Here is a 14,976-nt window from a genome sequence, read left to right as displayed (position 1 = left end):
TCTAGAAACCTCAGAAATACCAGCATATGGCATCTGAACTTTCTTAAATATTTAAATGAATACTTGCATAAATGAAATTAAAAAGGGAAAAACAAATTTCAATGAATATTCAGAAGTTTTAAAGATAAATTTTAGCTTCTATTCTGGGAAAGGGTTTTGTTAATATTAGAAAGCTGCGATCAGAAAACTAAGGGTAAGGGAAATTATATGGATGGAAGAACAGTGCTTGTGAGCGTTAACGTGGCCTTGAAGACTGAAGGTAACTGATATACTTCCATACATTCAAGCACAGAGCACACACTTATACATAGTGTATCAAAGAAAACTGCAAAAGCCTACAGCTAAATTTCATCAACAACTAGCCTATTCCAACCACATATTCAGATTTTTCAGTATTATTTTAAAACAAATAAAAAACAAAGTAAAACAAACAAAACAAAAATAGCCTTTTAGATAGAGGTTAAACATAAAGGTTTTTTCTGAGGTTGAAAAAGGAAGTTTGTACTACAAAGTAATTACTAAATATCTTGTATAAGGTTGTAACTAGTTATCTTTGTTAATGAATTTCAAATGTAATAAATATATAATCATATAAATAAATATATGATTGTAATAGTAATACTCATATTTATATTTCTGAATATAAAAATATACCTTGAAGCTAAACTCTAACATAATTTTAGATTAAAAATATTCAAGTAAGAATTTAAAACCCAAAAACAATGTTTGATTCCAAATGTTTATGTAGGACTATCTAAAGTATATATTAAGGCATTTTTCAATAAAATGCACCTTGACAAACCCTACTATGCTGTGTCACTTATTTCTCTAATGATCTACATCTCACTATCAGAAATATATGATTAGAAAAAAATCCACACATGAAAAAAAGGTTGCAACAAGTTCAGGAACACAGTAAATAGTTGTGGTATAGTGATTCCAAAAAGGCAAAAGAAGTATAGGAACAGGAAGCCATAAGAAGACTTTGCAGGAAGCTGGTGACTCTCTGTACCCTGAAATTGGAAAGTTCTAGTACTAGAAAGTTAGAATTTCAGTCAGTGATAGGGGGTGATCCCCTGGTGAATGAGACTCAAGTTAATGAATGAGAATGTCCAAGTCAGCCTATATATCTCTCTCTTTGTCACCCCTTCTTTCTCACACACACACACACACACACACACACATACACACATGCATACCTACTGATATCCACACACCATTACACAAGAAAATAATTAACAAAAAAGGAACAGAACATTAAAAATTTGAAACCTCCAAAATGAATGAGTTAGTCTAGAGTGGTTTTGTGAAGCTGTTAAATGCATAAAACCATAATGTAGAGATTTACTATTAAAGTCAAATTTTAAAATAAAGAATAAATTGATTTCATATTAGAATTATAATTTTTTTTACTTTTGTTGCTTTTATATCTGAAACATAAGATAAAAATTGAGTCAAGAAAACAGCTCAGAAAATACAAGAGAGCATAGATAGGCATACAGAGTTCATTGGAAGGTTTCATTTCTGCTTAATAGAACCAGCAGAAAAAGAATACATATAAGGATAGCTATATGAAAATTAATCCTAAAACATTATTGGAGGTAAAAATAACAAAACTGAAGTTGCTATTACGGGCACATTGTGAAAAGTCAATTCTCTCTGGAGAAGACAATAATGTTTGAAAAAATAGAAGTCAACAGGAAAAGAGGAAGACAGATTTAAGATGGTTTGACTTTGTAAAATAAGCCATAGGGATGAGTCTACAGGAGCTGAGCAGAGCTGCTGAGGACAGGACATTGTGAACATCACTCTTTCATAGGGTCACTTGGAGTTGGAGCCAACTCAACAGCATGTAACACATGAAAATTAAAAGTACATACCAAGTGCTAAACACCAAAAATAAAAATAAAAATACACATCTATGTAGACACATCTTCATAACGTTTGTGAACATTAAGGCAAGAAAATAAGTCTTGAAATTTGCTAAAATGTGTAAAATCTTTTCCAATATGTAAAATGTAGTTTATTTACAAACAAACAAGGTTGGGACTTACCTCTTTTCAGCAGCATAGAACACCAGAAAGAAAAAGAAATTAGTTACAAAGTTCTGGGAAAATATATAACTAATAAAGTGCATTCTTCCAGAAAATTATTAACAAGATACATCAGGGAAGAATTATTGTATTTTCAGATATTCATTTTTTCAAAAATAAAACTTCCCCCCACTATTTATTAGAGTAATATATAAGCATTAACTCTAGCTTTATGAAATTACATATAATTGAATACATGGTGTTCGGTGGATATTGGTGCCAAAGAAGTTTCAGGGTATCACAAGCCCATTTTTTAGATTACGTTAGGCAAAAGAGTAATACCCAGGAAAATAAAAGAGAGACAAAAATAAAGATAAATTATATAAAAAATTATATTAAAGAAAATATTAGGTATTTACAATAGCCAGGTAGCTTAGTCTGTTTGATATGTCTTACAAAATATCATAGACTGGATGGCTTAAAGAACAACAAAATAACATTTATCACACTTCCAGAAGCTGGAAAGTCCAAGATCAGGAGGCCTACATGGTCTGGTTTTGATGAGAGCTTTCTTCTTGGCTTATAGACAGCCGATTCATTGCTGTGTTCTCGCATGTCAGAGAGAGACCCAAATCAAGATCCTCAGTGTCTGTTATAAAGGCACAGGTGCCATCACAAAGGCTGCATACTCACAATACCTAATTATCTTCCAAAAATTCCATTTGCAAATACCTTCACATTGGAGGTTAGAGATTCAGCACATGAATTTTGGAGGGATACAGTCAGATTGTATTATCAGGAAAATTGGAAAGATGTATAATTATCCACTTCCATAAAGTGCTAAAATCTGAAGCAAACTAATATATGCAAACATTTGAAATAATAGATGGCTATAAGGTACCATTTGATTTTTGTAGGAAACAAGCCAAAGGAGGCAATGAAAGATAGAAAAATACTTACATAGCCATTAAAACAAAATGTATTATTCAAAACAGTATACATTATCATTTTATAACAATATAAATTACAATCTATTCATAAAATAAGCCATTTTCAAATTTTAGCTACTAAACATGAAAAATCAGAAAAAAATAATTAGTTTAAGATCAGAAAATTAATATTAATAATGTAGATGTGTGAAAACAATGATCAACAGAGACTAGAAAGTACAAATTGAAAGGAAAAAAAATGAAGGAAAAGATAAAGTGGAGTTTATGGCTAAAGTTTATGAAGTGTGACACAGAAATGTAAGGTTATAATTAAGGTCTCATTAAAAACTACCAAATATTTTCTTTAAAATTTAATATTATAATAAACAGTAATGTTAACAAGTAAGAAAATGATAAAGGAACTAAATCTTCATCATCATTAGCAGTTAGGTGGTATATTATGTAGATTTTGGTAACTGCAATAAAAAAATACAAACATGAACAGTTAAAAAAAAGTTACTGCTGAGAAGTAGAAATCAAAAAGACATCCACATTTAATGTTATCCTTTAATATGTGAATTGTTAATGTATACATATGTAACTTCAATAAAATTAAGTGTAATTGAATAAAATGATTTAATATGTCAGACTCTACTTCAAAAAAAAACAAAAAACAAAAAGCAACCTACCAAATTGAATGTACCTAAATTAATTAGTGTATTTTAAGTGCTAAAACATAGAAAAAATGTAAAAACAAAAAAATCTTGTTCCTTGTTTCTCATGATGTAGCTTTTTAAATTTGCATTATTTGTCGAAAAAAGCCAATAAACATGAAAGAAAAACGGGGTATATCTTAGAAAGCTAGCTGAGTTTTGAAAAAATGGTGCAGAAAAAGTCATTAATTTTTTAAAGATTTTATTTATTTATTTTTAGAGAGGTGAGGGAGGGAGGGAGAAAGAAAGGGAGAAAAGAGAGGGTTGCTTCTCACACGCCCCCTACTGGGGACCTGGCCTGCAATCCAGGCATGTGCCTTGACTGGGAATCAAATTGGGGACCCTTTGGTTTGCAGGCCAGCGCTCAATCCACTGAGCCACACCAGCCAGGGCTGAAAATGTCACTGTTTATTACATTAATTCCATAAGCAGGAGATTCTGATACTACTCACACTTTTGAAAAGCCTCAAGAAATAATGAAAATTTCCAGTGTTTATGGATTAATCATTCAACTAAAATTAATTTAATACCTTGCATTAACATCAACACAATCATTGTAAATAAAAACAAAAAGAACATGTAATTGTAGATTGAAAGAATCATGCACCTTGACAAAGTTGGTTATATTTCAGTAAGAAGAGATGATTACTATAATTCACTATTTTAGTAGGTCAGAGGGGAAAATTCATATAGGGTTCTTAATTGTTGTTGAAGTTAAACAAACAAACAAAACAGCAACATCTATTATAACTTAAAACTAATCACAAGAAGTCCAAAATTATTATGAAAATTTTAACATATATAACTCTATAAGAATAAAAATAGAAAGACAAGGGACTCATATATGAAAGTGAATATACACAGTATCCTGGCCCAAATTTTTTCTATATAGAAATGCAGAAACATCACTATCCATAATGTTTAAAAAGGTCCTATACATTAATGAAAAAAATAACAGATGCTAGAAAATTGAAAATTAAAAGACATAGTTTATAGAACAGAAAATGTAATTGTTTCCCCAAATATATAAACATATTCTTTACAAGGAATCAAGGAACCAAGACAGCAAATCAATGAAGGAGTAAGAGCCAATTGTAAGAAGTATTATCAAGCTGGTCTGGAAAAGGTGATTAATTACTACATATCTGGGACTGTAATCATGTGACACTGTATATACTATAACTTAATAGAAATTAGGGAACTAATACTCCTAATCTAATACTCATATTCCATTGGTCAAAAGTTCACCACGTGGTGCAATTCCATTGCATTTCCAGCTTGAAAGAGTGGCACACAGCAGAGCCCAAGATGTATTACATCTTTCTGTCAACAAGAACATCCTGGGCCAGGAAGCAAGATTCTGCTGTGATACATCTGTGGGAAACATGGCAACTGGAAGCACCTGTCACTTTGGAGACTTAGGCCTGTAGTGATGGAAATTGTAGTAATCTGACTTTGCAAAGAACACGAATTGATGCCAGGATTGATCAGGTCAAATGGCAAGTACACAAACTAAAAGCATGAATCATTGGGCATACTTAAAGAATCAAGACTAAAAGAAGAAAAAGAAACAAACAAACAAAAAAAGTAACAAGAGGGAAACTTTTCTATCAGTAATGAGGAGCATTTATGTAGTAGTCATGCCATGGTCTAAATGCTTTGCATTTAATCTTCACAATAGTTCTTTAAATAGAATTACAATCCCAATTTTATAGGTGGGGATACTAAGACGATTCAAGGTCAAATATCTAAAAATAACTATTACTGCAGGCAGCCTGCTTCAGATTCTAGGCCACTTATCCACTTTGTTATTCTGAATTTCAAATATACATAAACTAATTTTCAACCCATGTCATTGGTGCCAATTCAATGCCAATGGGAATCCCCAACTTGGGGTACATTAAAGAAGGAGACTTCATCAGTGCAGAACAGCTCAATTGTGATACAGCACAGCTGTAAAAACAGCAGGGCTGGCTGTGAGGCAGCCCCAGGGCCACGCAGCCCTGGGACTAGGCTTCTCTCCAGCTCGACAGCTCTGCTCTGTTCCTGGATGCTCAGCTCTGCTCTGCAGTGTGCCAGCCTCCTCTGCAATGCATTGGTCTGCTTTGGCCGGCAGCCTGCTACATTCCTGGCTGGTCTGCTTTACTCTGTTCTCTGGAGGTTGGTGTTTCAGCTTAGCCAGGGAGACACAGCCTTTGCTTTTGGTGGAAATGGAAAGTTCACTCTCCTAGCCCAAAGGAAGCTGGCTTATATGGACAGAAGTCACCAGCTCCAGATCCCGATTGTTCTGACCTCTTGCAGATGAAGACTCCAAATCCTCTCAGTTTGATTGGTCCAAAATGTATTGTTGAATTGGTCCGGATAGAACCACTCTGATTGGTCAAAGCTGCACAGCTCTGATTGAATAAAGTCTCAGTCCTATTGGTTGAAATAGGACTCCAGGAACTCTTCTATAAGGGTTGGCTCAGATGGCAGGAATACAGTGCAGACAGTCAGGTTAGCACAAAGTCCTCTCCAAGAAGTGCAGTTTGCATGACAGGCTCCTGTACAAAAATGGCTGCTAGACTCTGCTCTTTCTTTAGCCACCAAGAGTCCTTATTGTGTTTCTTGGTAGTTGTCTCCTCCGCCCCGCCCCTCCCCCCCCTCCCCCCGGGTTTACGCCATACACAAACTCAGAAACCTTACATTTACAAATGCATAGAAATTTTCTGGAAACTAGAAGTTTTTAGTAGTATGTCACTCCATATAGTATAATTGGGGTAGTAATGAGAATGTTCTGCTTTTAAATGTTTGAACACTTCAATATTTTCAAGGCACATATTTAATTTTGTTACTTAAAAAAATTAAAATTCCCTGAGACAAATAAATCATTTAATGAGTGATTGCCCTCCTTATGCACAGTTCCAGTTCTTGGACCTCATTCTTCACCAAGCAACTTAACACTCTCCCTTCTTTCATTGCCAGATGTCTAAAAAGATCTGTTTCTTAGTTCCTCATACAATCTGCCCCTTTAATCCTTAATTATCAGTCATCTTCATTTTATATTTATTAGTCAGCTGATTCTTTCCTCTCAAATATCACCAACCAATCACTTACACCTCAGTTCCATGCTCTTCATTCCTGGAATTCTGTATTAGTCTTCAAAGATATATAAGAAGAGAATAACTTAAATTGTATGACTAAAGGTGGTACTTCGGGAAATTAAACTCTCAGGTATTTAAGTAATATCGTCATCCTTAAAAAAATCAAAGCAAATGTAATAAAAGGTGCATAAGGTGCTTTAGAGTATTTTGTTGCAAAAATATTGAACAACAAATAACACTAATCGGTAACAATTTATTTGCTCTGAGGATTAACTTCCCATAACACTTAAGTTGTGGTCACTCTGGGTTTGTAAAACAGATTCATCTGTCCTCAATATTTTCTCATTTTCTTGGCAAATCTTGATCTTTCATCTTTGTGTATAAGTTCCTGAATCAAGTGGAGCATGAGATATAACCCTTTGTAACTAGCCTATGATTTTGTGCTGCTCTAATAAAAAATAAAGTCCTTAATATGCTCTACAAAGTCACTACTTTTTTCCCACCTCCCTATTTTATCTCACACCAATATCTTCCATAATCTTTCTGCTCCAGGCTAATTTTCTTTCCAATTTTTCAAGAATAGTATCTTCCTCTTGTCAAAAATTCTCCACAGTGAATTCTTCTGCCCTCCCCTGTGTAACAGAATCCGTGACTTCAGCCTCTGGGGAATTTTGGGGACCCTGCTCTGTAACACCTAGGCATAAATAATTCCTACTTAGCTTTCAGAATTCAGTTAAATTTTGTTTTCTTGGGGACATTTATCTTGACTTCCTCAGATGAGTTTCTTATGCATGCACTTCAACATATTAGTATGATTCATTTGTTAAATTAAAGAAAACAATATTTATATATTATTAGCTAAAGTATGTAGTTTACTTAGATTTTCTTACAATTTTATAGTCTTTTTTCTGTTTCAATATTCCAACATGGATACCATATTGCACTTACTTTTCTTGTCTCCTAAGGCTCCTCTTTGCTGTGACAATTTCTAAGACTGTCCTTGTTTTAGATGTTACTGACAATTTTGATTACCTTTACTAGCCAAATGTTTTGTAGGATGCTCCTATTGGAATTTATCTGATGTCTTTCATGATAAGACAGAGTATATAGATTTTTCTAAGGGAAATCAAAAGACAAAGTGTGATTCTCATCACACCATATCATCACCCTTGTGATTTTAATGCTTCTAGTATTTTTGGCAGCTAGAATTAAATAATTTGTTTAATTTTTAATTACATTTTGTTCACAGGTTAACTGTTCTTCCTGTCCAACTCCCTTTGTTCTCACAAATGTAGTCATAAGTACTGATATCCTCTTTGTTGTGCAGGAGGAGATAACTTCAGGAACTGAAGAGAATTTATAAGTTTGTTTTGAAGAAGAAAAAATATATTTAAGGTAGCTAGAACCAACTACTGATGCCCAAGAGTCTGATAAGAAAAAGAGTTATCTACGACTAAAGAAATAAACACAGATGTCCCTCTCAGTTCCTTGGAACTCCTTCAACCCATTCCTCCCCTTGAAAATTCCTCTGCTTGGTCTGAAACTTCAGAGATGGTTTTTTGACATGAGTTTTTCATTATACTAGACTGCAAGCTTCCTAAATAAAGCAACCATTTTCTCCCCACTCAACAGTTGTCCACGAGTATTGGCTTTCACATTGTGAGCAGCCAAAATTAGTTAGTTAGTTAATTAGTTTGCTTGTTTGTTTTTGCTGAACAGTCCATACTATAAACATAGCTTTTCACTCTGATATTAATCTTCATTTATTGGCTGAGATAGTGTGAATCTAATTTCTCCACTAGAAAGTTCATCTCCTCTAACCCACTGTTATGGAATGGGAATTAATGATTCCCCTTTTTAATTGGTGGAGGACCTACAAGTACCTTCGAGGGTTTCTTGAATGATTAAACAAGATGTTATACAATGCTTGCATTATAATAGGCACGTAAATAGTAACTATTATTTTATAATGCTTTAGATACATTGATCAATTATCATGCCTATAAACATTAGAGCAGTAAAATAGTACTGAAGAATTTAAAATTTACTTACATTTCCAAGAATTATATCATAGAAGATAAAAATACCCATACTTTCTGCTACATACATTAAAATCAGCCATTTTTACATGGAACTTTATATAAAATTTTAATTTATAGAAAACCTAAAATCAAGATACCATGAGCCACATCTAATTGTATCAGTCAAGATGTAGTGAGGATAACCAAAAGTCTGAACATCACAGTGATTTAATAAAATAAAAGTTGAATACTCTCACACTATATATCTTCTCTGGAATAGTGAGAGAGCTCTATTTATCTTAGTGACGAAGGGATTCTAATTGACAATAACAACTATCACATATTCTCCCACCATAACAAAGGCAATGGAAAGAGAAAGTAAAAAATTATGTATAAAACTTTATATATCCTCCTAGAATGAATATGAATCATTTCCATTGATAAGACATGGCCCAAAAAACATCACATGGCTGTGCTAAATTTCAAAGGAGGGGAAGTTTAACCACATCAGTTTCCAGACAGAAGACAAACTATCATGAAGGTCTTCTATGAATACCAATGATGTTGTATTTTGCTGGACAAAAATTGCACCTAGCTGAGCATTCAATAAAATTGAACATGTTAATTGATATAGTTTTTATTTCTTAAACATTTCACTAAGGGCACTAAATTCAAATGATAAACAATTACATGTGCATTATTTATTTTAAAAAGCACAGAGTTTTAATTTGTCACTGCTAACGGCAGGCAACCATTGTTTGACAAAAAGTGTAATATACCAATTTCTCATCCTGTTTAAAATTCATGAACACATATTCAGGTAGACAAATGATTATTAATTTCTAAATCTCTTTATTGACTCATTACCTAAATGCAGGCTTCGTAGGGTGTAACACAATTACAATTAAAGTGAATTTTCTCTTGCTTATTTAATTGGACAGAGAGTTTTACATCTTGTAGATTTCTTTAATTCTACATTGGATTACTAAAGAAAGGGAACATATCTTAAATAAACACATTTATCATGAAAAGATGCTTTCAGTTTATTATAATATCATGTCATATCGGATATATGGCCCTCTGTCTATTTTACTGGTTAATTGGTGTTCTGAGTAATTGGGGAAAAATGTGATAGAATTGTACAAATTTCTCTCCTCTCTGTCCTTTCTCTTCTCTCTCTGTCTCTCTTCCACTCTCTCATTTATCTGTCTTTTGCTATGTGACTTTGAGCTCCTCAAATCGCACAATACAATAGGCCTATTTCCCCACTTCTTAAATCAGTTTTGAAGTTATAATTTGCATTGGATAATTTAATACACCACAATTGAAATAGTGCAGTTTCTTAACCTGAAAAGATTAAAAATGCATGAGTTAGGCAAGTTGATATCAGATGATTCTGGCTGCACCAGAAAAATTATCCAGTTAATACATAAATTTCTGCACTCACACACACACACACACACACACACACACAAACATTTGTTGCAGAATGCCAATGAGTTTTTGTAACTTTTTTCACATATAGCATTAGTTGTCTCCATACAGAATTGAAACAGCTTCACATGCTTGTCAGAATTTGGCTCCTGAAAGTATTTAGTGTTAGTTAAAACATAAATGCAAGAACATTTCAACTTGATGTACTTTTGTTCCAGTGAATTTATTTTTATTAAAATATGGGCTAAAATAAGCCAAGTCATATGACCTTGGATACATAAAGCTTTATAGACAACATAGATATAATAAGGGTCACTCATTTTATTATATTTCAAGTATATAGTTATTTTTTCTGTATCACCTGAATTTTTATTTAACTTTTTTCTTTCCCATCATCATTTGCTATGCATTATATAAATATAAAACTCTTGGTTTACATTAAACAATTCATTTTATTAAACTGGGAAATGATGGCTTATCCTATGGCACAGTAGTCCCTCTCTATATCACGGTTCACTTATCATGGCCTCACTGTACCACGGGAATTTTAAAAATATTATAATTAATTGTTCATCATAAAGATTTTGCTATATCGATTTTGTGGTACTGTATGTGTATGTTGTTAAAGGTACGTAGGTTTAAGAGTGTGAATATGTTTAAGAACATAAGTAGTGTTTATAAAAGTGTGGAAAAGGTTAATAAGGGAGTGGGAAAGGTTAATGAGGAACTGGGAATGGTTTATAAGTGTGTGGGAAGGGTTTATAAAGCCTTAAAATATATAAAATATTAAAATAAATATAAGGTTCCTACTTCACGAATTTTCACCTGTTGTGGGGGTGGGTCTAGAATGTAATATCCGCGATAACTGAGGGAATACTGTATTCTCATTAGGCCTAGCAAGGCCTTGCAAGTTTTATTTAAAATGTTGAATTGTTTTACTGAGTTTATTTCTATTAGTAAATAAATACATGAACAGAATCATAAAAAAAAAAAAATGGAAAAAAAGAGAGAATGAGTTATTTGCTCTCCAGGCCTAATCTATTTTAAAATAAGTACAAATTTTAAATCCTAAAATATATTGGAGTTCCTGACATTGTTAAGGGCTCAATAACATTTGTTAAATGACCGACTTAATAAATAAAGGATGAATACATTTTAAGAATGTTTATATCATATAGCAAGGTTGATATATATTTGAAATAATTTCCATCCCTTATTATAATTTAGTTACAATCTACTACGTTATAGTAATTATGTCTGATATTAATTAAATAGTGTATGACAGCACATTTTAAACACTTTGTACAGGAACATATTTGTCAGAAGTTGCTTATTTTATAAAATGAGAGAAAATCAAGCCTATATAAAATAATATAGGTATATTGGCTCATAAATTTGAAGTCAGAAATAAAACAGGAATATTGAGGTATATGAATCCGAGGATAATTTTAGTGTTCCAATAGAGTTAGCTGCTCTCAACTCTGGTCCCAGAGTTACAGTCATTTGATTGACAACACCAACAAAATTACATAAAGTAGAGAAATTTCTAAAAGTAAAACATTCTAAGAAGAGTATTTCTTACATATTTACTACAATGTATTTTTTACTCAATCCTCTTTATAACCTTCTTCATTATTTTCCCCCTTTCCTCTAATTTACAGATTAGGAGAATGAGTGAGACAGGATTAGAATACTGGTCTGTGTGACTCCAGACACAGCCCTTTTAAATAACACTCAGTCTGTTTTTAAGATGTTACAAAATAGTTTTAATTACTCTTATTTCAATAGAATAGTATGGAGCTATTAGGAAAAGTAGTAACAGAATTTGACATCTATTTTAATTAGTTTTGATATAAATATATTTATGTAAATAAATATACATGGGTAAATGAATATTTAAAAATTTCCTTCATACTTATAAAATATAAATTTTAAAAAATCCTTTCTTTTTTCCCTCTTGCCCTGGCTGGTGTGGCTCATTTGGTTCATCATTGTCCTGTAAAGCCAATGGTCACTGGTTAGATTCCCAGTCAGGACACAAGCCTGGGTTGCAAATTTGTCCCCAGTTAGGGGTCAGGCATGCCAGAGGCAACAAATCTATGTTTTCCTCTCACATCACTGTTCTCTTTCCCTCTCCCTTACCTTCTCTCTCTAAATAAATAAGTAAATAAAACAAAACCACCTCTTTTTTCTTTTGCTTTCCTTTTGATCATCTTCTCTTCCTCTTTCCCACACTATCCCTTTCAGGTAATACAGAGTACCTTTGGTACCTTAAGAGAGAAAACAAGTCCTGACTGGTGTGGCATAGTCCCTGCAAAGTGCAAGGTCAGCAGTTGGATTCTTGGTCAGGGCACAGGGTTTGGTCTGGTTGGAGCATGTGCCAGAGGCAATAGATAGATGTTTCTTTCCCTTTCTTCCTCTCTTCCCTGCCCATCTCTCAATAAATAAATAAATAAATAAATAAATAAATAAATAAATAAATGAAATATTTAAAAAATAAAAAGACATAAAAATCTCAAACAAAACCAGGAAAAGCTCAAGTCATAAAGAAAATTAAAATATGTAAAAATGAACTTTTTATTCATCAGTCAGTTATACCGTAAAGAGAATAATACGTAAGTCAAAATACCTTTGCAGTACATAAGATTGACAACTGATTTACTCCAGCAGGTAAATCCGCAAAGGGACTAAGAAGGAGATAAACAAAACATGTTCTCTCCCTCTCTCCTTCTCTCTTTCTCTCTGTCAACACACCAGTCTGTGAGAGTAAAGTGGCTGAAGTCATCCAGTGGTATTATTGATCTCACTACCCCCACAGAAATAAATGAGGGTAAATAAAACCAAGGTTACCTGTTAGGTCCCATATATGTAGTATCGTGTGTGTGTAATATTTCTATTAATCCATTGGGCTCACACATTGTGTAAAAAAAGTTAACAATATATTACAGTATGCCTTTTTCTCATTTTTATGAGGCAATGCCTTTGAATAGCTTCCTGAGATCTCTTTTGAGTCATGCAGATCTTGCCCATAGAAGGCCCTGACATGTACCTTACTTAATTTAGATTTAAGAGTACACACTACTCAAGATAAAACAATCCTTCAATCTTACTTCTTACCATATATACACACACACACACACACACACACACACATATGTTATGTTATAGAATATATATATATATATAGTTCTTTAATGAAAAAAACATAACATCAAGATAGTCTACTAAATGACATGAAGAGGGGAAGAAATCACATGAGAAAAAGTACATATCAGTAAACATAATAATTTTTTTAAGCCAAAACTCATAGACAAAATGATAGTCAATACTTATCATTGATATCCAAAAATAGTTTTGAATTATAATACTATTAATTTAAACGGTAATATGATAAATCATATTTAAACTGTAAATTTAGCAAGAGAAAAATAACTCACAAATAAAATTTAAAATAAAACTATAAAGTGATTAATATATTGTAATTTAAAATATTTAACCTCCCTCATTATGTGGTTGGGATGGTCTTCAAAATCTTTGCTCTCACCCCCACTATAAAAGTTTTTCAAAAATTATACATCTAGCTGACACACTTCATGTTACTATCAGGATATTTCTTATAAATTATAATAAGCTTAATTCTTACTGATGCAATATATAAATTGTTTTTAAAACTATAGTGGAAAGCCTATGTTCATTGCAACAGTATTTACAATAGCCAAGATATGGAAGGAACTCAAGTGCCCATCAATAAATGAGTGAGTGAAAGAGCAGTGTACAGAGATATACAATGTAATACTGTGCAGCTGTAATAAAGAAGGAAATCTTACCTTCTGACAGCATGGATTGTTGTAGAGAGTATTATGCGAAGTGAATTAGGCAGAGAAATACAACTGTCTTGTGATTTTACTTATAGACAAACTAACAAATAAAACAAACAAAATAGAAACAAGCTTATAGATACAGAAAACAGACTTTTAGAAGAGAGGAGGACTGGGGTCTGGGTGCAAAAGGTGAGGGGATTAAGTAGTACAAATAAGTAGTTGCAGAGTAGCCACAGAGATGCAGATTACAGCATAGGAAATATAGTCAATAATATCATTATAAATATGTATGGGGCCAGGTGAATACTTGAAGCAGCACGGGGGCCACTCTGTAAAGTACATGATTTTCTAACCACTTTTGTTGTAAATCTGAAACTAATACAAAATAATATTGAATGTATACAGTAGTTGGAAAATTAAAAAATGATTAAAGTATAGTGGGAATAAGATGATTAATGTCTAAAATCAATATTTTATGGTAAAATTTATTGAATAAGTTTTAACAAATTTATTGCATTAAGAAAAAAGAATTAAAAGTGATTCATGTAGACATTATTTAAGGGCTTTATTCAATGTGTCTTGAAGAATCAGTCAGTCCCACAGAACATTCCAAGTACTACATTTAAAAGAAAGTCACCAGGTAGTTGCTTTGTTTTTCTCAATTCATAGCACTGAATTGAGTACTACAACACAGTACTGTGATACTAATGCTGTCTCCGTCTTTAGGTAAGTACCTACTTTAAAATTAGAAAATGGCAAAAACTTTATGAGTTTATGATTCTTAATAAGTTATCATAATAAGAGTCAGCAAAACTAATCTTTAATATATTTCATCACTTGGCACATCATAAATTTTTATAAGCCAAAATATGCACATCATTAAGACTTGAACTGAATGAGGAAGAGTATATGGGTGAAGAAGAGTATGCCTTGTTATGGTGA

The sequence above is a fragment of the Furipterus horrens genome, unplaced genomic scaffold (genome assembly GCF_987537825.1).
Source record: "Furipterus horrens unplaced genomic scaffold, mFurHor1.1.pri manual_scaffold_2, whole genome shotgun sequence".
NCBI lineage: Eukaryota > Metazoa > Chordata > Mammalia > Chiroptera > Furipteridae > Furipterus > Furipterus horrens.
The sequence above is the reverse complement of the archived record's forward strand: the minus strand, read 5'-3'. Positions refer to the sequence as shown.